Below are 23805 nucleotides of genomic sequence, written 5' to 3' on the forward strand. Positions count from 1 at the left end.
TATATATATATATATATATATATACACACACACATATACAAAACAGAATATAGCTGAAGATAGGACTCTGGAATGGACTGGTGACAAAACCTGGATTCAATTATTTTTTCAGACATTCCATTTCCTCATCTATAAAATCAGGATATGTTCCACTATTTAAGAGGCTTTTTGTGAAGATCAAATTAGTTCATATATGCAAAAACCTTCAAAAATCCTTTTAACTCCCCCCAAATATATGAATACAAACCAACACTGATATTATTTGTCCAATTCCTCCTTTTCATTACAGCTATTTTGCACAGTAAATAGGACTTGAAATCTAGAAGTTTTAAATCCAAATCTAGACTGAAACACTACTATGTGAGCTAGAGGAAATGGCTTAACCTCTGTTTGCCTCAGTTTCCTCCTTCATAAATATATAAATCATAGCATCTATCCTCCCATGGATGTTTAAAGGACTAAATGAGATAATAATTTTAAAGGACTTAGCACAGTGCTGATATATAATAAGCACCATATATATATGATCATTATTTTGACTGTTATTTTTACTTTTCTATTCCCTCTTTCCCTTATTTTCACTGATATCCAACTGTATAGCAATTATGGGTTAAAAAATCAAAATACAGAACCTTTGCAAAGAGAAATTAAAATTAATATATTTGGGGTAGATTTGGAATTATAGACTTAGAAATTGAAAGGGACAAAAGAGGTTATTAAATCAAACTTCCATGTTTTGCAGTTAGAAAAAATGAGATGAGTCTTTTGACTAAAGATAGCATTCTTTCATAAAATTATTTTAACAAAGACTTTATCAATACATTGTTTTAAATCTTTAATTATCCTGGGCTAAATACAGATGCTTGATGATTCTCAGTGACGACTTCCTGTCAAGCTCACACTAAACCATGAATGATTACACTTTGATTCATTCTGACTATTCGACCAGTTTTGAATCCATCTAATTATAATATCAATAGTCTACATTTTCCATACTTTTTTCATTTTTCTCCTTTTTTATTTTAATCATGAATTTAACCAATGTGAATATTTTAACTTGTAAAAAGAACAAATAGGATTTCCTGTGAAAATCTGAATTTCTGCTTTATGCTGATTTTTAGAACATATTAAAAGAGTAAAGAAAAATATGCCTTGATTGTCAATGTCCCCTTTTGGACTTACTTTCCCTTTATTTTGTCTATTTTAAATGTTTTGTTGACACTTCTTTCTTCTCTTCTATTGTTCTCCAAAAGTTCCCTCTCCTCAAAAATAAACTCCTCCCTTGTTGTAACAAGTAAATGTATCATCTATTTAAAATTACATCTCATGTTTTGCCAATAATTCATCATTTCTCATATGTTGTAAATATGTTTTATTACTGGTCTTCTGAATTTGCTATACTGATGAGTTCAGAAGTCATTCAAGGTTTTCATTTCATCTTTTTTATCATTCTCTGCTCAGTTCTATTTTCATTATTCTCTATTCTTTCATACTAGGATTTCTAAGTTTCCCTAATCTAATATATATTCATCATTTCTAGTATCATAATAATTATATTATCACATCACAATAAATTAATATATCACAATAATTAGATTATATTCATGACATAATGTGTTCAGTCATTTCCCAATTGATGTAGAACTTAAGACTGACTCTTACAACCAAACCATGTTTCTATATTCATATAATTCCATAATATATGGAAACATGTTTCCATATGGTAAATTGGCTATAAAGGAGAATTAGATAGACATTTTCTGCAGTTCTCACTAATTCTCAAACACACACACACACACACACACACACACACACACACACACACACAAAGAGGAATTGTGTGCCAGATAAGAATAACTACAGCTATCCACAGGTCAAGAAGTCATAAAAGGAAAAAAAAACATTCTTATGAATTAAGTGGTATCAAACCTTAGTGCTCACCAAGTAAATCTTCCCTGGCAACCCTTCCCCCTCCAAACCACCTACAGATTTTTATATGGCACTCTAACATATACATCTACTTATATTCTGGAACCCACTCAGCTACTTCCCTGTTTCTGCTGCAGTCTTTACCCTGTCCTTGTCCTACCATTCTTTGACAACAAACAGTAGAACTCAATACTGTAGTCATTTGCAGAGGAAAAGGAGGTATACTACATTTGGGATACATTTTCTGGGGCAGTGACAGCCACAGAAATAAAGAGAGAGATGAGACAGGGTACAGCACGTAAGACTTCACTAGCCTTGTAGAAAAAGAGATTGCTATACCAATGGAACCACTCCTGCCCTGCACCTTGAAGACACTATGAGCAAGAACTGAGGCCACTGAAAACAGAATCTTCAAACAAGAGGAGGGATCCAACTTTGAGACACAGTCTCTGGTGGAATAACTGAATATGAAAGGGGAAGGAGTCAGAAAATGAGTGGTACAGTAATATAAGGATAACAGAATAATTAAAGACCTCAAGAGAAAAATAACATATTAAAGAAAGAGGAAAAAAGTAGATGAGTCAACTTGAAAGATAATAAAATCATGAGGGCATATGACTAACAAGATATTTAAAAGACTACAAAGGTCTCTAAATAAGCATTGCTAGAAAAGGAAATTAAACCAATGCCCAGTGAAAAATAGAAAAATGTATATTCCCAAAAAATCATCTAACTACCTGAAGGTATTCCTGAATGGTTCAAGAGAGGAAACTAGAATCTTGAGAGTGCAGATTAAAGGGATAAAATCCAGAATTTAAAATATAAATACAAAAATTATTTACAAAATAGAAAAACCTGATGCCAAAGAAGAGGGTCTTGTCTAAGAAATAAAAATGAGAACAGCAGATTAAAAATATAAATATAATAAAAGAAAAAATAATAGAAAATAGAAGCAAAAAGCAATAATGTTAAAATAATGTATCCTTTCTATATTAACACAATTCAAAATAAAGTTTGACAAGTGTACTAGAAGCTGTAATAATGAGTTATATTTTCATTTACAGACATAGTGTCCCTAGCCTTTGTTGCAGTTCTCAAATACTTTGATTCTACTATCTCCAATTGGAAAATTGTGTGTGCATCTAATTCTTTTACATCCTTTATTTGCTTGAGCACCTGGAACAATAACTTCATTTTGTTCAGGACTTCTTGACATACCGAGTCAGTTTTGGTGTTAGATGTAGAACCAAAGAGCAGCCAAAGATGGGAAACTACTTTTCTTAAAACCACCAAGCTTTGGGAAATTGCAAAAATGATTGTCATAGCCATAGGGACAAAACAAATGAACTCAGCCAGTGTAACCGCACACCATTTATAATCATCAAAGAGCTCCAGAACATGGTAAATAAATTGAGGTACTTTCCTGAACCAAAAATCTATAGCTCCCTGCTTCATTGTCCAAGGAAGCAATGAAAATCTGGTGACAATGAAAGCTAAATGTGTCACAGCCATTTTACAGTGATATTATTATTGTAAGTCCTTTGCCTAAGCTGTGCTCACTAAATGTAATAATGAGCAGGTCAACAAGGGCCTTGAGCTGGTATCAGGCAGGAGGATAGTGTTGGTTGTTAGGATGGAGTGAGCAACCTAAGTTGGGCCTGAAGCTTGTTTATGGAAGTTCAAGGATCCAGACCCTGAGAACTGAGTGCCCAGTGAAACCCCACTGCTAACCACAAGGATCCTTTAAGATATCAGGCAGCCGGCCTCACCATGCTGAAGAAGTTATCTCTTATTGAATAATGGCAGTCAGGCAGGAAGTGGATGTAGAGCTTCCTACCCCTCAGCTATGGAGCTTATTCCAGCCCTAACTGCTCAGAAGCCCTAGTCTGTTGCCTGTCCTCCAAGCCTTTGATGGTAGGGAAATAACCACAGGATTCACTGGTTAAGGCTATGGAATTTATATTTTTATTTCCATCCATTCATTTATTTATTAATTTATTTTTAGGTTGATTAATTTTTTTATTTTTAGAAAAATTTTCAATGATTACATAATTCATGTTTTTACTTTACCCTTCACCCCCTCAAACTCTCCACCCCCATAGCTAACTCGCATTTCCACTGGTTTTAACATGTGTGGTCAATCAAGACTTATTTACATATTATTGATAGTTTCATTGGTGTGGTCCTTTCAGGTCTACATCCGCAATCATGTCCTCATCAGCCCAAGAGTTCAAGCAGTGTTTTTCTTCTGCGGCTATCTTGTAGATGATGATAATAGCTAATAATTGAGTTGCTCTTGAAGATAGGTCCTAAAATCTACCACCCTTTCCACTCCCGTCACCCGGGGCCCAAGGGGAGGGGGTAGATGGGTGGTCAGGATGAAGTCAGGTCAGGGAAGAACAGAACCCAGCCTTGGGTTTCCAGGGCTTTTTATACTCTCAGCTCAACTTCCATTTGGTCTCTGCCAAGTGTCTCATGCCCTCTTCAACATTCCATCCAGGGCAACTGACAGGTTTGCCCTAAGCCAACATGGCAATGCTAAAATCCTATATTACAAAGCTTATAAAGAGTAAAGCATAACAACATTGAATTCTGAATTAAGACAACTGATTTTGGAATACTGAACTTCAAAACTAATTTTTATAAGTTATTTTATTTGTCATCTATTATATTTAATAATCATATATTATTTATTCAATTACATTGTATTCAAAAACTACTTTATTTCTGAATAATTATATTCATTTTGATATAGTCATGTTTTGTGATATTCTTTAGTGCTTACTATATTTATCATCTATTGATTTTCTAATTAAAGAAAATATCGATGAGCATGCCCCTTTTTACTTCATTTCTTTTGTGAAATTTTTAAATTGTATATGTGATGTGTGTCTTCTTTCATGGGATGAGGAATAGTGAAAATTCCTTTGGGAGTACTGATATATATTTGACTATTTGCCACCTTGGAGTAGGAGGGAGGGAGATTAAGAATCTGAACTGCAAACTGTCCATTAAAATTATCAAAAATTGTTTCTACATGAAACTGAAAAATATTTTAAAAGTTAAAAAAAGAAAATTATGATGAACAGATAAAAGACTTACAAGTAGTTCAGTTGATGTATCAATTCCTGATCAAAAACCATGCTTCCCAACATAATTTTTATGACCATGCTCTCCTGTACCCATTTGCATAATTAAATCATCAATTATCAAGCAATCTACTTAGCTCTTAGATTATTTGAATTAATTTAAGTTTTCATAGTATTAATCTTTATTTAAATACCCTACATCAAAAGTTGAAATATAAACTGAAATTATCTTCATGCTGGTCTACTTGTTTATACTCATTGAGACCTGTCTGAGGTGTAATTACCAAGTTTTCCATTAAATGATTTTCTTATTGCCTTTGAGCATAAAATGACACTCATTTTGCATTGTACGTCAAGATTTTTTTTAATTTAGGGAAATATGTGAGCCACTCTTCCATGCAATAACAAATTCTAACTCTATTTATTAGGAGAATATTAATATGATGATAACTCAATTACACCAGTAGAGTCATCAGACAAATGTTATAAATATTGAAACCTACAAATGAATAATTATCTAATTGTTTTATAAAATAGAGATTTCTAAACTGTTAAGTTCCTACCCTACCAGACTAAGATACTCAGAGGAAGTAGATGAAGGAATGACTAATTATTATATATCTTCAGTACTACTTTTTCATTAAAATATCATCTCAAAGTCAATAAAAGCACAATTAACAACAAATTCATTACAACTATGAGTGAATAAACTGTTTTAAAGTTCAGATGGCATCAAATTTGATTAGGTATATTTCCTCTTGACAAGAATGAGGACTTCCAGTATCATTCTTTGTTAGCATAGGATCATGTATCTAAAGAACTACATTGTTGCTAAGTTTGAAATATTTGAATTAAAAAACATGATTTTCTTTGTTCAAAATTAAAATAATTTCATTTCTTTTTAAAATGTTTTTTCCAGATTACCTATAGATACATGTTCTCTCACTCTTTCCTACATTTCCTCCATCCCTGAGACAGCAGGCATAATGATATTGGTTATACATATCCTGTCATGTAACAAGTATTATCTCATTCACCATGTGAAAACAGACCATTATCACTTATATAATAAAAAAAACTTATGAAAGAAATGATGTGAAAAATTTTATGCTTAAAACTGCATTCAGACTATTAATTCCTTATATGATGGTAGAATTTTTCAATTTCTATTTTCCACTCTTGTTGGAGAACATCAGAACTGTTCTCCCTGGTAATTATTTGCAGTACGATGTCCAAGCTTTTTTGCTCATCATAATTTTCATGTTAAACAGTTATTATTAGGTTATATCTTCTGAATCTATTTTCTAGTTCACTTATTTTTCCAATGAGATATTTTGTATTTTCTTATATTTTCCATAATTTTGAATTTGTTTTTATTGATTCCTGATATATTGATTCCTGATATCTTTTGAAGTCATAAAGTTCCATTTGTCAAATTTTTATTTTCACGAAGGAATTATTTTTACTTGAGGCTTTGTATTTTCTTTTTTAGGGAGGAATTTTCTTGCTTGTAGTTTTGCATTTCCTTTCTAGGGAAATTGTTCTTTTTTTTTCAGTGAATTTTTGTTCTAAGCTCTTGACTCTTTCATTGCCTTTCTCCATTTTCTTCTAACTTTCCTATTTATTTTGTTTTGTTTTTTTGTTTTTATTTTGGAGTTCTTTTAGGAGCTGATTTTGGGCCTGACATCCTTTCACATTTTTCTTTGAAGCTTTATGCATTTCTATTTTTGCATCACAGTCCCCTTCTGAGCCAGTATTTTTGTCTTTCCTGTTGTTGAAATGACTTTCCAAGATCAGGCTTTTTCTTTGTATTTTGTTCCCTTTTTTTTTAACCTTGCCTATATGTTGAAGCTAAGTTCAGTTCCTTTGGTATTGTCCTGAGGTTGTATTGTGGTCTATTCTGATGTCTGGATTCCACTTGGCTGCCTTTTGTAGCTTGGAGTAAATATTCCATGTGGCTGGGGCTGCTGTGGAGTAAGGGGCACTGTAGCTGTTTATTTAAGAGCATGACAGGTTCTGCCCACTCCCACCTTGACTCAGCTATGCTGGGACATGCTCTTCCTTTTACTGCCAACTTTGGTTTGAACCTGGCTCTGATTTGACTGAACTGTTTGGGCTACGTTCTTCCCACTGCACTGTATCTTGTGGATTTTTGATCTCCCCACAAAGACTGGACCGAACTTCACTGTGCTCCTTCTTCTGCCACTTATTTTGGATCACACTTAAGCTCCACTATGAAGTAGTAGACCTTATTCTTCCATCTTACCCCAGCAAGATAGACCCTGCTTGCTTTCACTCCACACTGTCTTAGTTGCAGCATGGCTTCACCCTATTTTCTGTTAGTTCCACAGGACCAGGATTTTTGAAGTGTTTTTGCTTTTTTGTGATTGTGTGGAGGCAGACTAAGTGAATTTGGAGTATTCCTTACTCAATTGTATTGGTTCCCATATTGGCAATCTTCAATAATGCAATTTCTTTTTTCTTTATTATAATAATTAATATTTTTTAGATTTTATATCAATAATTTTTCAATATCCATTAATATAATTTTTGAGAGTTAAATATATAGCCAGTTGGAGGAAAACTTTTAGTATATGCCCTAAAAATGATACTTAACAAATAGGAGTAAAGATGCAATTTAATGTAGAGAAAGTATATAAGCCTAAAAAAACAAAACAAAACAAACAAACAAACAAAAATACTCAAGTCCAAAAGACAAAAATCACTCTACTGATAAGTGAGATTTACAAGGATAGAGAACAAAAACAGTTGTATTTATGCTGTTTAAATGTTTCCTCTGAAAATAATATGTAACCTAACAATCAGAAACAATATCTTGGAAGTCTTTATGTATAATGTGTAAGCTAGGTGAAATGATATTTATCAGTAAAATTAGAAACTTCTAAAATCAATATGAAAAACCCCAAAGGAAATAAAACAATACATCCTTTTACAAATATTTGTATGAGAACAACAGACTCATTAACATCATATAGTTTACTGACAATTAATATAAAAAAGGTTCATTCTATGCTAGAAAATAGGGTCCATTATTATTATCCAACAAATTCTAGCTTTCTCAAGTCAACCTACTTCTGAGGATAGGCTAAATAAAAAGTTTCTATTTTCTTAATGACAATAAAAATGAAGAAATTCATTTTATAACAAAAATTATCCTAAAAATTAATAGTCAGAAATTTTAAATAGGCTACTTTAAATAAACCAGTGCAAGGAACTAGAAATATAAAGTGACTTCATTTATGAAAAAAAAAACAGAGCTATTTAACATTAAGTTTTTTGTATTTGTATTTCTAGTTCTTAGCCCAAGGTGTGACATATGAGAAGAGATTATTAATTTCTTTATCTCAGAAATGGTATTTTGCTATTTCCCAACTTAAAACTAAAACCTCCCTCATAAATGAAATGAAAGGAAAAAAAATTATACAGTATCAAATCCCCCCCAAAAATATCATGCATCTATCATTTCCCAGGCACTATGCTAAGCAGTAGGAATATAATTATTAAAAAGATATCCCTACCCTCAAAGAACTTACAATCTAAAGGGGGAGACAACACCCAGAAGTAGAAAGGAGAGGGTAAGGGACATAATGAAGGGTTTTCTGGGATGGGAGTATCTTGTTCTTTGGATTTGAAGCCAGGAAGGAGAGAAGAAGAAAAGTGGAGTATAATCACTAGAATGATTATGAAAAATATTATCATTTTAATTTAAAGCTCTAGATTTCCCTTAATAAGCCTGGATAAGGAATTCATTTTCCTTCAACAAAAAAAAATCCTTTCCTTATTGTTTAACAAGAGCAATTAAGAGTAGTGGGGTCAAAATGAAATAGAAATGGTGGCTACTAAACCATATGTGAGTATTCCTATGGGCTTCATATTGACTTAAAAAACCATAATACATTTTCTAGATTATATTTTATTCCTATTACTTTTGTTTACTATTTATAAATTACATTTTAATCAACTTTGACTATCACTCCAGTATTGGTTGATACCGTCGCTTTAAAGACTTGATTTATATTTTAAATAGCTTAGTATATGACAAAAATCATAAATTTGAACTTAAAAATATTATATATTGACTATCACTAAAATATTTACAAGCTTATCAAACAAAGCTATATAAACGATATCATTATTTATGATATCTTATTTGTGTTAAATTTGATTTACTTTCTGCTTCTGTTGTGAATTTGCTATTATAAAAATATCTAATTCAATTACTGGATGAAAAAGGTGACATCAATAATAATGATAATGATAACAGCCAGAATTTTTATAGCACCTTAAGATTTGAAAGACATTTTCCTATGACATCTCAGATGATAATTAATTAGACTAAATTTTAAGCAATTTTGCTGAAAGACAAGTCTACCCATTGGGTATTCTTTCATTTTTTGGTTCTGTTATATTTTTAAGCATTATATTATATTTGATGATTTAATACTCAACCTTCTTTTTAAATATTTTCTATTGATTTTTTAATTTTGTTTATAACACAAAATATTCTGAACTTGACTCATAAATAAAATATAAATTGCCATATGTGTGTGTGTCTGAAACAAAGAAAATAATAGAATAAAAAGAGAGGAAGATATATGAAATTGAAAACGGCCTTGCTCTTTTTGTTGTAGCAAAGAACATGAAACTAAAGGCTTGGCCACATAATGCAGCATTAATGAACAAATTGCATAATTTAAATATAACACATTGTTTTGCTAAAAATTAAAATTATGAAGCACTGTACCAGAGAAGCTTGGATGGCTTCTATGAACTAAAATAGAATGAAGTGAGCAGAAGTAGAAGCACTTAAAAATAATATTTAAGGTTAAAAAAACCAAAAGCTTCAAAAGAATATTGATTATGTGCTTGTGGATATTATGGGTTATTATTAAGGATTTTTCTTTTTAATTTTTCCTATTTATTCCTCTATAATTATTTTAATAACTTTTCCCATTTCAATAATCTATAGCACCTAGGTGGTGTAGTTCAGATATCTAGACGGTGAAGCAGACAAAGTATCAGGCCTAAAATCAGGAAAACTCATCTTGTATAATTCAAATCTGGCCTCAGATACTTACTAGTTGTTTGACCCTGGGAAAGTCTCAGTTTTCTCATCTGTAAAATGAGCTGGAGAAGAAAATGGCAAACCATTGCAGCTTCTTTACCAAGAAAACCTCAATTTGTAAGGATTAATTGGTAGGAGTTTGACAAAAGTGAGGAGAACAGTTTCATAGATCACTTATTTTAATTCAAGAAGTACAAATAAAATATAGAAAAGAGTAAAGAGAGATTATTACTCTAATACCTTATGAATATAACTACATTTCTAATCCTAACTAAAATTTCTAAAACACTATTCTAACTTTCTTCAAGGACAAGTTCTTCTGCCTGGGTAGGCCAGGCCTAGCTTAACCTACTCTAACTATAAATTTATTCACTAACTACCTACCTATACTAATAAATAAATATTCATCATCTACAAACTCCTTAAATCCGTTTCTCTATCCCAATTGTCAGTAATAAAAACTGTCAGTAGTGGCTCTTGACTGAGAGATTCAGATTGACCTCCTGTTCCCTCCAGGTCCAGAGGTAAAAGCCCCACTGTCAACCGATTCCTTCCTTATATATCTTCCTTGTCTCCTCTGTAACTGTAAGAACGAAAAGGGGTTTTTTGAATGGATCTTAATATCTAAAGGTGTGGTTGCCGAGGAACTGAATAATTACCAATTCCTAAGATGGCTTTAGTAATTTGTTTACAAAATATAGGAGAGAGTGGAAGTAGAGAGATGAGAAGAGGGTAGAGTAAGAGATCTAACTTAACAAACTAGATTTGTATTCAGATCTGGGCTTTACTCTGGCAGGGCTCTAGAGGCCCAGCTCACAGAGCCTAAAAGTCAATTAGCAAGGGGTTTAGTCATGAGGTCTTCTCCCAATCAAGGGCCCCTCTGGAGGCTAAGGTAGTCAGGCTTCTTCACTCACCATGTGTAATTCTAAGGGGAAAATTTAATAAGAACAGTCTCACCAAGGTTTCAGGTTCCCAGGTACAGAGCTCCTCCAGGTCCAAGTCACGAACAAGAAGAGAGTGGCTGAACTCACTGAACACTCTTTTAAAGGGACTTCTTTTGCTTCACTTCCTGTGCCTTCCTCTTAGTTTACGTGTCCAATCACAACAGACACTTTTCTTAGGACTGCCCAGGAGGCAGTCAGTAAATTCTGATCTGACACTCACTCCAGCACATGTGGGTCACAGACCTCCCAACTTGTGAGTTAAGTGGAGTTATTTACACTTTTGGTGATAAGATTTGAGAATGGATGAAGTAGAATTAATCTCATTATTACTAAACAGAATCTTCAGCTCTCTCACAGACTACTGTCAGCTCTGCTCTTCCTGTCTCTTAAAGAGACAGAGTGAGAAATTAAGAAAATCACTTTAATAAGATGGAGTCAGGAAGAGTCAAGTATGACTAAAAAGAATCAGTAACAACAACAACATCTCAGATTTGCATTATAAGACTTCCTCAGCTTCTCTACAGTGATGTATATAGGATTCACTTTCTTGGATCTCTGCCCTGACATCCACTGATTGGGATGAGAGATATGAAACTGGTCCCACCTTGAGTTCATTCCCCTTCCTTCAGAACTGGCACAAAGACAGCTATTTTATGATATACTTTTTTTCACTTCTTTATTCTCCTTTTTTTTTCCTCATCTGAATCAGCTTCCTTCTTTTGGGGAGGAAGGATGAGGGCATTTTCCCAAGAAGTGATTCCTTAACCTATGTCCAAGGTCAGGTCAAAATAGAGCCACTATCCCCATCTCCCATTCCTTTTCTCTGTCTTTCCTTTGCTTCAGCTATAAGTGGCTGAGCAAAATTACCATCTTTCCTTCTTGTGGCATGAGGAGAAAATCAATGCTTCCAACAGAGTGTCTCTAGACACAGTGGTTCCCAAACTTTTTTGACCTACTGCCCCCTTTCCAAAAAAAAATATTACTTAGACCCCTGGAAATTATTTTTTTTAATTTTAGTAGCAATTATGAGGAAAGATAAATGGACCTGTGGCCATCACCACTCCCCTGGATTGCTGCAGCACCCACCAGGGGGCGGTAGCGCCCACTTTGGGAATCACTGCTCTAGAGGATGAAGTCATCTATAATGAGGCAACCTGTAAATTAGTTTATCCTCTTGCTAAGACCCTAGGATGGGAATAGGAAGCTCTGGGTCAGAGAACTTCTTGGTGAGCTCTTAAGGATTAGAAAGAACTCGCTAGTGTTTATTCATAAACATTTTACCTTGTTAGGATGTTGCCTTCTTATTCCTGAGGGCTTAATTGTTACTACTCAAATTTTGGTAAATAATTCTTTTCAATAGGGATTAGTGGTGGGAGGAGATGGTTGTAGTGGATTGAAGAAAACTAATCTGAAATCCTGGTCCCTTCCCCAGTGCCTCCAGCACTTGGCATGGTAATATATGTTTACTAATGGCTCGAACTTGTTGGTCCTGTGACAAGAAATTATTGCCTTGCATTTTATGCAGTTATTTGTGTGTATTCTTTCTTTCCAAGAGAAAATGATCTTATAATTTATGGTGTTTCATAGAAATCTTAAAAGTATTTTTAACTGATATTGTCTATCCTAGAATCAATACTAAGTATTGTTTCCAAAGCAGAAGTGAAGAGCTAGATTATGAGGATGAAGTGACTTACCCAGACTCATACATCTAGAATGTGTCTGAGGTTGGATCTGAACCCAGGACCTTCTGCCTCTAGGCCTGGATCTCTATCCACTGAATCACTTAGCTGCCCATCTGTTACAGAATTTAAGCTATGCTGGGTTATTTCTTCAAATAAACTCTGATGCTTAAATTAGAAAGCTAGTTCTTTTCCTTAGTTCTTTCTCATGAACATGTCTAATTCTATAGTCTTAGGTAAGCACAATGTTCATTCAAGTCCTTAGACACATGGGTCTTTTTTAAGCCCATGACATTCCACCTGCCTTTTCCTTTTCTTTCTTCCTTCCCATGTCTCCTTGAGGAGACAATGACTTGAATAGAAAAACAAAGCCCTTCTAAAACATGTCATAGAGCTTTAGCTGGCTGGATCAGTGCTAATGACAACAATTTACAGGGAGAGGGTGTCAGAAGAAATTTGGTAATCTCAGCATCCAGATTGGACCTGCTGAAATGTGGAGATGCCAGGGGACACTCAAATACTATTATCTCATGCTTATAAATATACTTTCCTATTAGAAGGAGAAGGAATGAACAAGAGAGAATCCAAGACAGTCTCTCTGCTAGGCACTGCAGACATAAATCCTAAAATGGAATAATCCTTGTCCCTGAGGAACTTACAAGTAATAGGGGGAAAACATAAGCTATATAGGGGAATTATGGCCAAGGAAGATTATTACGGTCTTAGACATCATAAACATAGAGTGGAACAATTGCTGTGCCTTGTCCAGAAGGAATGATATTAGGAATTTCATTAAAGTACATACAATCACAGGAAGAAAACAGACGGAGGGGAGGAAAGATATAAATGGGATGCATGATCCTTAGTGAGGCAAAGCCAAGTGGTTTTAGCTCTGACAAGGCCAGTTCTCCAGTGGTCTAGTTTTGGAGGATGGATCAGGACCAAAAACATTAATATTAATTAAATCATATCATATCAAAAAGCATTTATTAAGTTACCAGTTGCCCACTCAATGTGCCAGGCACTGGGCTAAGTTCAGGGCATACAAAAAAAGGGCAAAAGCAATCCTTGCTCATAAAGAGCTCCCAATCTAATGGGAGAGACAACATATGAATCAGTCTATACAAACAGCACATATACAGGATAAAATGGAGATAATCTGGGAAGGAAAGCATTAGCATTAAGAGAGTTCAGGAAAAGTATTGCACAGAATGTAGGCTATGAGCTTTGAAGAAAGCCAAAGAAGCCAAGAGACAGAAATAAGGAGGGCTAACCAGTTGAAAATACAGACTCTGAGGAAAAAATGCCTAATGTGACAAGTAGCAAGAAAGCCAAGGTCATTGCTCTGTAAAGAGTTGGAAAGGAGAAGAGTTAGGAAGCTTGGAAAGTTAGAAAGTTATCAGGATATAAAAGACTTTAAAACAAAGATACTTGAGTCCAACCTTTTTCATGAAAACTGAAATAATTTTTGTTACATTTCCTGCAATTATTTAGGGGAAAGGGTGAAGAAAGTAAATTTTCCTTACCAAGATGGTGACATTGAAACCTGGTGTAAATGTGCAAACTTTTCAAAATTTATGCATGTTTATTTAAAGAGGGACATTATAGGATGGTGGCCCTACTGCCCATATACTGCCAACAACAAATTGTGGTTTCATTCCAATATATTGTGTCACTCTAAAGATAAATATATTACAAATATTATTTTTAAATGTCTTTAAAATTTTAATTTCTATTTTTGAGTCATGACAAGTCAAATCTGGTTTCCATTTTCTTGTATTTTAGCTTTGCTATATAAATAACAATTTACCGGCCAGGTTCTAAATTATGTTTGGCATTAGATGTTACTTTTGACTGGGAAAAGAAATATTCCTCTGGCATTTCCCTAGATATACATTCCAACTTCAGAAACCTTCTTAGCCAACCAACCCTTTATGCCTTATGCTATGGTATATATTCCAATTCATTCAGATGACTTGGGGGAATGTCTTTTAACTTCTTTTATAAAGCATATTTTACTTAACCATGAAATGGGCTTATGAATAAATCATTTTTTCCATTTACTTAGCAAAGCTAAGTTTATAGTTGGAAAAACATATATTTAGACACAATTTTCAGGAGAAAACAAAAGACTGAGGTAGAGGCTACTTTAAAATATTTGACTCACATAAAAAGTAGTCCACACCATCCTGTCTGGAAATTTACTCTTTTATTAATTTAATATGGAAAGGTTTTGCCTCTTCAAAGTCTGACTAAGTTGAAAACAAGGGTACAATTTTCCAAACTAATGTTTGATGACTGTGCACAACTAGTTAACTCTATGTAATGTTTCTTTATAATTCCACCCTATCAAGTTTAATTTAATGTTCATTTGGTTTGGCTTGCAGAAAGCAAATTTAAAATTATAACTGTGTGCTGGTAAATGATAGCATGCTCTGATTAAATTATCTTCTTTACAAGGAACTGTGGAATAAATCTCATCTATGATTATAGAGCATATGTGAAAACATGAGGGGAAATTATATTTTAACCTTTTTTGTGAGAAATACAATTTAAAATTAAAACTTAAACTCTAACATGGCATATTCAAAATGTAAAAATTTGAAGTTCCTATCTACAGAGATGTTTCTATAATACCAAATACAGTTTTACTTATGCTAATACTGAAATTTCTTCTCAAATGTAATTGGTAAACTCATCTGTTAAAGAGAAAGTGGAAAGGAAAATATATCTTTGATGATGGTATATTTTTATAACTTTTCTTCATGAAGAATATGATCTATATTTAAAGCCTTTACCAATAAATTAAATGTAAATATCATTTTCCTACATATATTTATATTTTATGTAATATCAGATTTCTTCAGTTTCCTTAAAGAATGTCATTTTGTTTAGCTTTTTAAATATTCACTCATTTACATTCACATATAATGTTTTTCAAGATGAGTCTTTTAAAATTGACAATGTCATTAATCATAGATCCTAGGTCATGGCTATTGAGTCATATTTCCCAATTTTTCTTAAATAATTTCCTGTTTAATTTGGATAATGACAGCTGTATCAAACGGGTTTATTTAACAACCTCCCCCAACAAAACACACTTTACCCTTTGATTAATTAATTGTATTCCCTCCATCAACTGTACCATATGCAACACTTTCAAATAATTTTAATTCATTTGACAATCTTGATTTTAAGAGTGAATGCATGTGTATATTTATACTATTCTTGCTTGATCAAAAGATGAATTACTCACTTTGAAGAAGTGAATTCATTATTTCAGGACACATAGATTCATTAAGTAAATAGTGTATTGCTTTTTACTTACATGGATTCTTATGACCCACAACTTCACGTATGGAAGGATTAGATTCACAAAATAATGCATATTCAACCACCTACAGTGTCAGCTTGATTTGAAGTGCTAACTAATGTTGAGAATAAATGGGTAAGTCTGATAATAGATCAACTAACCCTTCTGTCTGGATAAAAACCTCTCTAATTTTAGTTAATTAGGCAATCCTCTCTGTATTTAAAAGTAAAATGATCCTTCTGGTTAATGTTGATATAGCTAGTAAGGCTCCACTTTTATTGTGCTTTGGAAAATAAAGAGTGTATAAACATGGGTTTACATTATCCCAATTCAAATTGACATATTATGTCAAACATTGTACATGTATTTATGGATGAAATGTTAATTCCACAATCTATTGAAGGATAGAAAAATAACCAACAATATATTTACAATGTATCCTAAAGGAAATCATATATAGAGATTTTATTATAAACTATAAAATGTCTTTTTCCCCATTTTCATGGAAATGAATTTAGTCTAGTCTTGAAATTGGTTCAAGATGTATAGATGTGAAATACTCTTCCACCAAGGCAGATAGTGATTTTTCCATCCTTTTTCATTCTGTACGACTCTAATTCATAAATTTCTTTAAATACATTGCAGATTCACTCAATGTGCTGGAGGCCATCCTCTGGTTCTTTAAATATTTCATGGATGTAAGCAAAATGCTTGGGTTATCCATCTGTTATTCATTGTGATTGACACATGACTGGTTTACTTCCCATTCTGGTTAAATATGTCATTGATGATTTATTTATTTTATCCCAGTTTTCATATGCAAATAGCTATCATGCTTTACCTTATATATCCGCAGGATTTCTCTCATTGGTCTACAAAAGACTAAATTCTAAGGACTTAGTAAATCTTTTAGTTTTTTCATTACTTGACATTTTATAGTATTCTTTTGATTGTTTGGGGGGATGAATATATTTGCTATGATAAAGATTTTCCTTCCAATTGAAATGGATGTACATGATTATTTAATGCATGGTATTGGAAAGTCTTTTTACTTTAATGGGTAGTCACACAGCATAATATATTTTTAGTGTTCTCAAAATTCCAAAAAGGTAGGTTGGAAAAGAGAACACATGATTTCATTTGTCTTTGTGAACTACTCTTAAAGGACTAATTATCCACACCCCCTTCACCAGGCACACAACCCTTTGCGTCTTCATGTCACTTCACAGATACTGTAATTAGTTCCATTGTGGAAAACTAATTGCAACCTAAGAAAGTATCAGGGTAGACACCGTTTAATACATATGTACTCAAATAAAATATTGTTTTGATGGGAGCCTTTTAAATCTCTTTGTGTGGTTTTCCACATGGCTTAGCAAGAGTTTATTTCAAGGTTTTATAACTCAATAGTTTGACTTTAATTAGCACGTATAAATATAGAAAATAATTACTTTCCATATAACAGAGGAAGGTGATCTCCTATGTTAAATATTTTAAAACAACCAAAAAATGTCATTTTATGTGAGTATTCTCTTACTTGGATCTATAGTAAATTGAGAATGACTCAAAAAATACTCTTCTTGTGAGATGATTTATCTGGAGAGTTTTTGTTTTTATTTTAGTGACATTACAACATGTTAAATCTTTTGTTTTAATGATGAAAAACCAAATAACCAAACCTATGAAAAGTTAGAAAAATATTTCTGCTAGGCTAAAAATAGTAAACTCATTCCTCAGAGTCTGTATTTTCAACTGGTTAGCCCTCCTTATTTCTGTCTCTTGGCTTCTTTGGCTTTCTTCAAAGCTCATAGCCTACATTCTGTGCAATACTTTTCCTGAACTCTCTTAATGCTAATGCTTTCCTTCCCAGATTATCTCCATTTTATTCTGTATATGTGCTGTTTGTATAGACTGATTCATATGTTGTCTCTCCCATTAGATTGGGAGCTCTGTATGAGCAAGGATTTCTGCTTGCTCATAAACTTCTGATTGACTGCTAGATTTCTATAAAAACTTGAAAGACCTCCATGAAATGATGTGGAGCGAAATGAGCAGAACCAGGAGAACATTGTACAGAGTAACTAAAATACAATCAGTGTATTAGACTTTGCTATTAATAGCAATGCAAAGATCCAGGACAATTCGGAGTGACTTATGAGGAAGAATGCTATCTACATTGAGAGAAAAAACAGTGGGAGTAGGAATGGAGAATGTTTGAGTTCTATTAGAGCCCCTAGCTAGTAGTAGTTTATGGGAGGAAAACACAAATATGAATGTGCATATTATCTACATCAATCTGTATAAACATGCATGTTTATGAGTAAATATATATGTATCTTTACATACACATGTACATGTAGTTAACATGTATCAGAAGCACTACTTAAAACTAGACATGTATGTTTTTTAATTATAAAGTTTTATTTATCTCTATTTGTCAAATATAATTGAATGCAGTGGTCAACAGATAAATTTCTTTTATAAGATGTAAATGTCAAAGTTATACAGGCAAGGATTACATTGACTCAGAATATCACTTATCAAAGTCACATAATTCACTAAAATTAATGGATTCTCAAGAATCCATGAAATATAAGCAACAGTTGAGTTGTGGCACTGAATAAGGATGACTAAGGTTGAACCAAAAGGAAAAAATAAAGATCTAGTTTTAATCCTATTATCTTGACTTTCAATAAGATGATGACTTTCTGGAGTCTTGCCTTTCTAGGAATTTCAAATCTCCTTTAGCAGTCATTTAATGACTCCAGCAAATTGAATTAGTTCAATTCAATATGTTAAGTAGCTTCTAAGTGTAAGGCTCTGTTTTAGGTACTTAAGATACAAAAATAAAACAAAACAAAACTGTGTCCTTTCCTAAAACAAATTAGTATTTTTACTTAAGTGGAATTGAATATGGAGGCAACCCAAATAAATATCAAGTATATTTAAAATATAGTGTTATAGTTGTTTTTTTCAGTCATATCTGATTCTTTGTGACTCCATTTGGGTTTTTTTGGCAAAGACAGAGTGATGTGTAATTTACTTTTCCAGTAGATGAGAGAACAAGGACTTGCCCACCGTCACAAAGCTAGTATTAAAAATAGGAAAAGAAGAAGGTGAGTTGGAAAAGATATAGGATGTAATGAAAAGGAATCTTGAATAGAAAATCAAGAAGAGAGTTCCAAAGGAATGTGAGAACAGAATAAAGAGAGGTATTATTTTATTCACGCATACATACATACATACATACATACATACATACATACCTCCTGGTAGCAGCATTATGGAATTATTAAAGTCAGGATAGTACATGAATATAGTTTTTCTTAATTTATTTATTTTAAGTATTTTTCCAAGGCGATATGATTCACGTTCTCTCCTTCTCCTCTTCTCTCCTCACTCCCAGAGCCAATGAGCAATTCCACTAGAATATACATATTTCTATATCTATTTCCATATTATTCATTTTATTAGTCTTTTCAAACAAAAACCCAAACCCTATACCGATATAAATACATGATAAATCCTGCTTTTATTCTCCATTCCTACTCCCACTGTTTTTTCTCTCAATGTAGATAGCATTCTTCCTCATAAGTCACTCCGAATTGTCCTGGATCTTTGCATTGCTATTAATAGCAAAGTCTAATACACTGATTGTATTTTAGTTACTCTGTACAATGTTCTCCTGGTTCTGCTCATTTCACTCCACATCATTTCATGGAGATCTTTCAAGTTTTTATAGAAATCTAGCAGTTCATGATTCCTTATAGCACAATAGTATTCAATCACCATCATATATCACAATTTGTTCAGTCATTACTCAATAGGATGCCCAACATTTTTCAATTTTTTGCCACAACAAAGAGTGCAGCTATAAATATTTTTGTACAAACATTTGTTTATGTCTTTGGGGTACAAACCTAGTAGTGGTATTGCTGGATCAAAGGGCATGCATTCTTTAAAAGCCCTTTGGGCATAATTCCAAATTGCCTTCCAGAATGGTTCAGTTAATTCAATACTCTACAAGCAATGTATTAGAAACTTGAGGGATATTTAAGTGGAGATACAAAGAGGACCAGTTCCAAATTTGGAGAAAATGGATTAAAATTTTACAGCTGATGTTAACTACATCATGAACTTAGTCATGTAATTTAACCTCCATGGATGTTGGCTTCAGTAACTATAAAATTAGCAGGTTAGATTAGAAGTTCCAGGTGTTCCTTTGCCCCTAGATCTGGAGTTCTATTTTTCACAAGTTAAAAGATATTGTTCAAATTCTAGAAAAAGAGAGAAACAAATTAATCCAAGAGTTTTACTGAATAATAACAGTTTAATTATATATATAATTATTAGGATGTAACATATTAAAACATTTTTGCATTTTCTTCCCTATACTAAAGAATCTTTAACTTAAATTAAAAATATCTATTAATTGATAAGCTCAAAAAGAGAATGCTCCAGTATATTACGTTTGAATATTTACATAATAGAGTTTAAAATGATCACATATTTAATGAAAAAGTTCATCAAATATTTGGATGGAACAATCTCATAAGTCCCTCAGAGTTGTCCTGGATCATTGCATTACTTTTGGTTGCAAAGTCAATTACATTTGATCATCTTACAATATTTCAGTTACTGTATATAATGTTCTCCTGGTTCTGCTCATTTCACTCTGCATCAGCTCAAGGAGGTCTTTCCAATTCTTATAGAAATCAAGCAGTTCATCATTCCTTATAGCACAATAATATTCCATTACCATCATATACCACAATTTGTTCAGTCATTCTTCAATTGAGAGACATCCTCTCATTTTCCAATTTTTGACATTAATAAAATAACAGATATAAAGTTTTGAACAAACAGAACCTTTCCCTTTTTTTTTTTAAATCTCTTTGGGATACAAACCCATAAGTGGTATTGCTGGATCAAAGGACATGTATTCTTTTAAAGCCCATTGTGTATAATTCCAAATTGCCTTCCAGAATAGTTATATCAATTCACAACTCTACCAGCAATGTATTAGGGACCCAATTTTGCCACATCCCCTCTAATATTTATTATTTCCTGTTACTATCATATTGGACATTCTCCTAGGTGTAAAGTGTACTTCAGAGTTGTTTTGACTTGCATTCTCTAATCAGGAGGGATGGATTTAGAACATGATTATTTTTTTCAATATGATTATTATTTTTATTAAATTTTAAACATTTAACTTCTGTGTATTGGCTCCTAGGTGGAAGAGTGGTAAGGGTGGGTAAAGGGGATCAAATGACTTGCCTAGGGTCACACAGCTAGGAAGTGTCTGAGGCCATATTTGAACCTAGTACCTCCTGTCTCTAGGCCTGACTCTCAATCCACTGAGCTACCCAGCTGCCCCTTTCAATATGATTATTGATAGTTTTAATTTCTTCATCTGAAAACTACCTATTCATATACCTCAACCAATCCTCTGATCAATTGAAGAATTATTTGATTTCTTATAAATTTGACTCAGTTCTTTGTATAATTGAGAAATTAGACCTTTGACAGAGAACTTTGTTATAAATTTTTCCCCAGTTTGTGTCTTCCCTTCTAATCTTAGTTGCACTGGTTTTGTTGGCACAAAAGCTTTTTAATTTAATATAATCAAAATTATTCATTTTAAGTCTTGTAATGTTCTCTGTTCTCTTGCTTGATCTTAAAATTCTTCCCTTTTCCATAGATCTGACAGGCATATCATTCTATGTTCCTCTAATTTACTTATAATTTCCCTCTTTATATTTAAGTCATTTACTCATTTTGAATTTATCTTGATCTAGAGTGTGAGATGTTCATCTTAGCCTAAGTTTTCCCATATTGTTTTCCAATTTTCCCAGCAGTTTTTTTTAAATAGTGATTTCTTGTCCCAAAAGCTGGGATCTTTGAGTTTATCAAACACTAGACTGCTGAAGTCATTTGCCCCAAGTCTATTCCACTGATCAACCCTTCTATTGCTTAACCAGTATCAGATTTTTTTGAATGATCACTGTTTTATACTGCAGTTTAAGATCTGGTACTGCTAGGCCACCATCTTTCACACTTTGTTTCATTAGTTCCCTTGATATTCTTAATCTTTTGTTCTTCCCAAAGAATTTTGTTATTATTTTTTTCTAATTCAAAAAATAGTTTTTTAGTCGTTCGATAGATATTGTACTGAATAAGTAAATTGATTTAGATAGGATTATCTTTTTTATTATATTAGGTCATCCTATCCATGAGCAATTAATGCTTTTCTAATTGATTAGCTCTAGTTTTATTTGTGTGAAAAGTGTTATGTGGTTATATTCATATAATTTCTGACTTGGTCCCACATATTTTATATTATCTAGAATGATTTTTTTTATTTTAAACCCTTAACTTCTGTGTATTGACTTATAGGTGGAAGAGTGGTAAGGGTAGGCAATGGGGGTCAAGTGACTTGCCTAGGGTCACACAGCTGGGTAGTGTCTGAGACCGGATTTGAACCTAGGACCTCCCATCTCTAGGCCTGGCTCTCAATCCACTGAGCTACCCAGCTGCCCCCTCTAGAATGATTTTAAATGGAATTTCTCTTTCTAGCTCTTGCTGATGAGTTTCGTTGGAAATATATAGAATTGCTGATGATTTATATGGGTTTGTTTTGTATTCTGCAAATTTGCTAAAGTTCTTAATTATTTCCACTATCTTTTTAGTTAATTTTCTAAAAATCCCTAAGTATATCATCATATCATCTGTAAAGAGTGATAGTTCAGTTTCCTCATTGTCTACTTTAATCCATTCCATTTCTTTTTCTTCTCTAGTTACCACCGCTAGCATTTCTAGTATGATATTAAATGACTGGTAATACTGGACATCCTTGCCTTCATGCTGATGGCTTTAAGTAAATATTGCTTATTATTTTGAGGAAAGTCCTTTTCATTCCTCTAATTTCTAGCTTTTTCAGTAGGAATGGGTGCTGTGTTTTGTCAAATGCTTTTTCTGCATCTATTGAGATAATCTTGTGATTTGTTAGTTTGATGTAGGATCAATTATGCAGAAAGTTTTACTAATATTAAACTACCCTTGTATTCCTGGTATAAATATTACCTGGTCATAATGAATAATCCTTGTGCTTGCTATGGTCTCTTTTTAAGTATTTTATTTTAAGATTTTTGCAACTTTGTTCAAAAACTATGGCTTTTCTCCTCTCTTTTTGGTCTGTCTGGCTTAGGTATCAATACAATATTTGTGTCATAAAAAGAATTTGGTAAGATTACTGCTTTGCTCATTTTGTCAGATAGTTTATATGGTATTGGAATTACTTGTTCTATGAATGTTTGAGAGAATTCACTTTGAATTCATCTGGCCCTGGGGATTTTTTCTAGGGTGTTCTTTAATGGCTTGTTCAATTTCTTTTTCTGAAGATGAGATTATTTCAATGTCCTAGTTCCTTTTTTGTTAATTGGGGCAATTTATAATTTTATATTATTATTATATTATATTTTTAAAAATATTCACCATTTCACTTAGATTGATATGATTATTGTCATATAATCAGGCAAAAGAACGCTTAATAATTGTCTTAATTTCCTCTTCATTAGAGGTGAGATCACACTTTTCATTTTTGATACTGTTAATTTGATTTTCTTTCTTTTTTTTTAAATTAGATTAACCAATAATTTATTTTATTTGTTGTTTTGTTTTTTCAAAGAACAAGCTCCCAGTCTCAATTATCTTAAATCTAATCACCAAAAGTGTAAACAACTCTATTTAACTCTCAATTGGG

The 23805-nt window shown here is 32.7% G+C and overlaps 1 pseudogene; it reads right to left on the reverse strand.

The window, feature by feature from the left end:
- LOC123241963 overlaps window positions 1-3258 on the reverse strand; it is a 24671-nt pseudogene extending 21413 nt beyond the window's left edge.
- Window positions 3259-23805: the final 20547 nt, after the last annotated feature.

Source organism: Gracilinanus agilis, chromosome 3 (assembly GCF_016433145.1).
Source record: "Gracilinanus agilis isolate LMUSP501 chromosome 3, AgileGrace, whole genome shotgun sequence".
NCBI classification, from domain to species: Eukaryota; Metazoa; Chordata; class Mammalia; order Didelphimorphia; family Didelphidae; genus Gracilinanus; species Gracilinanus agilis.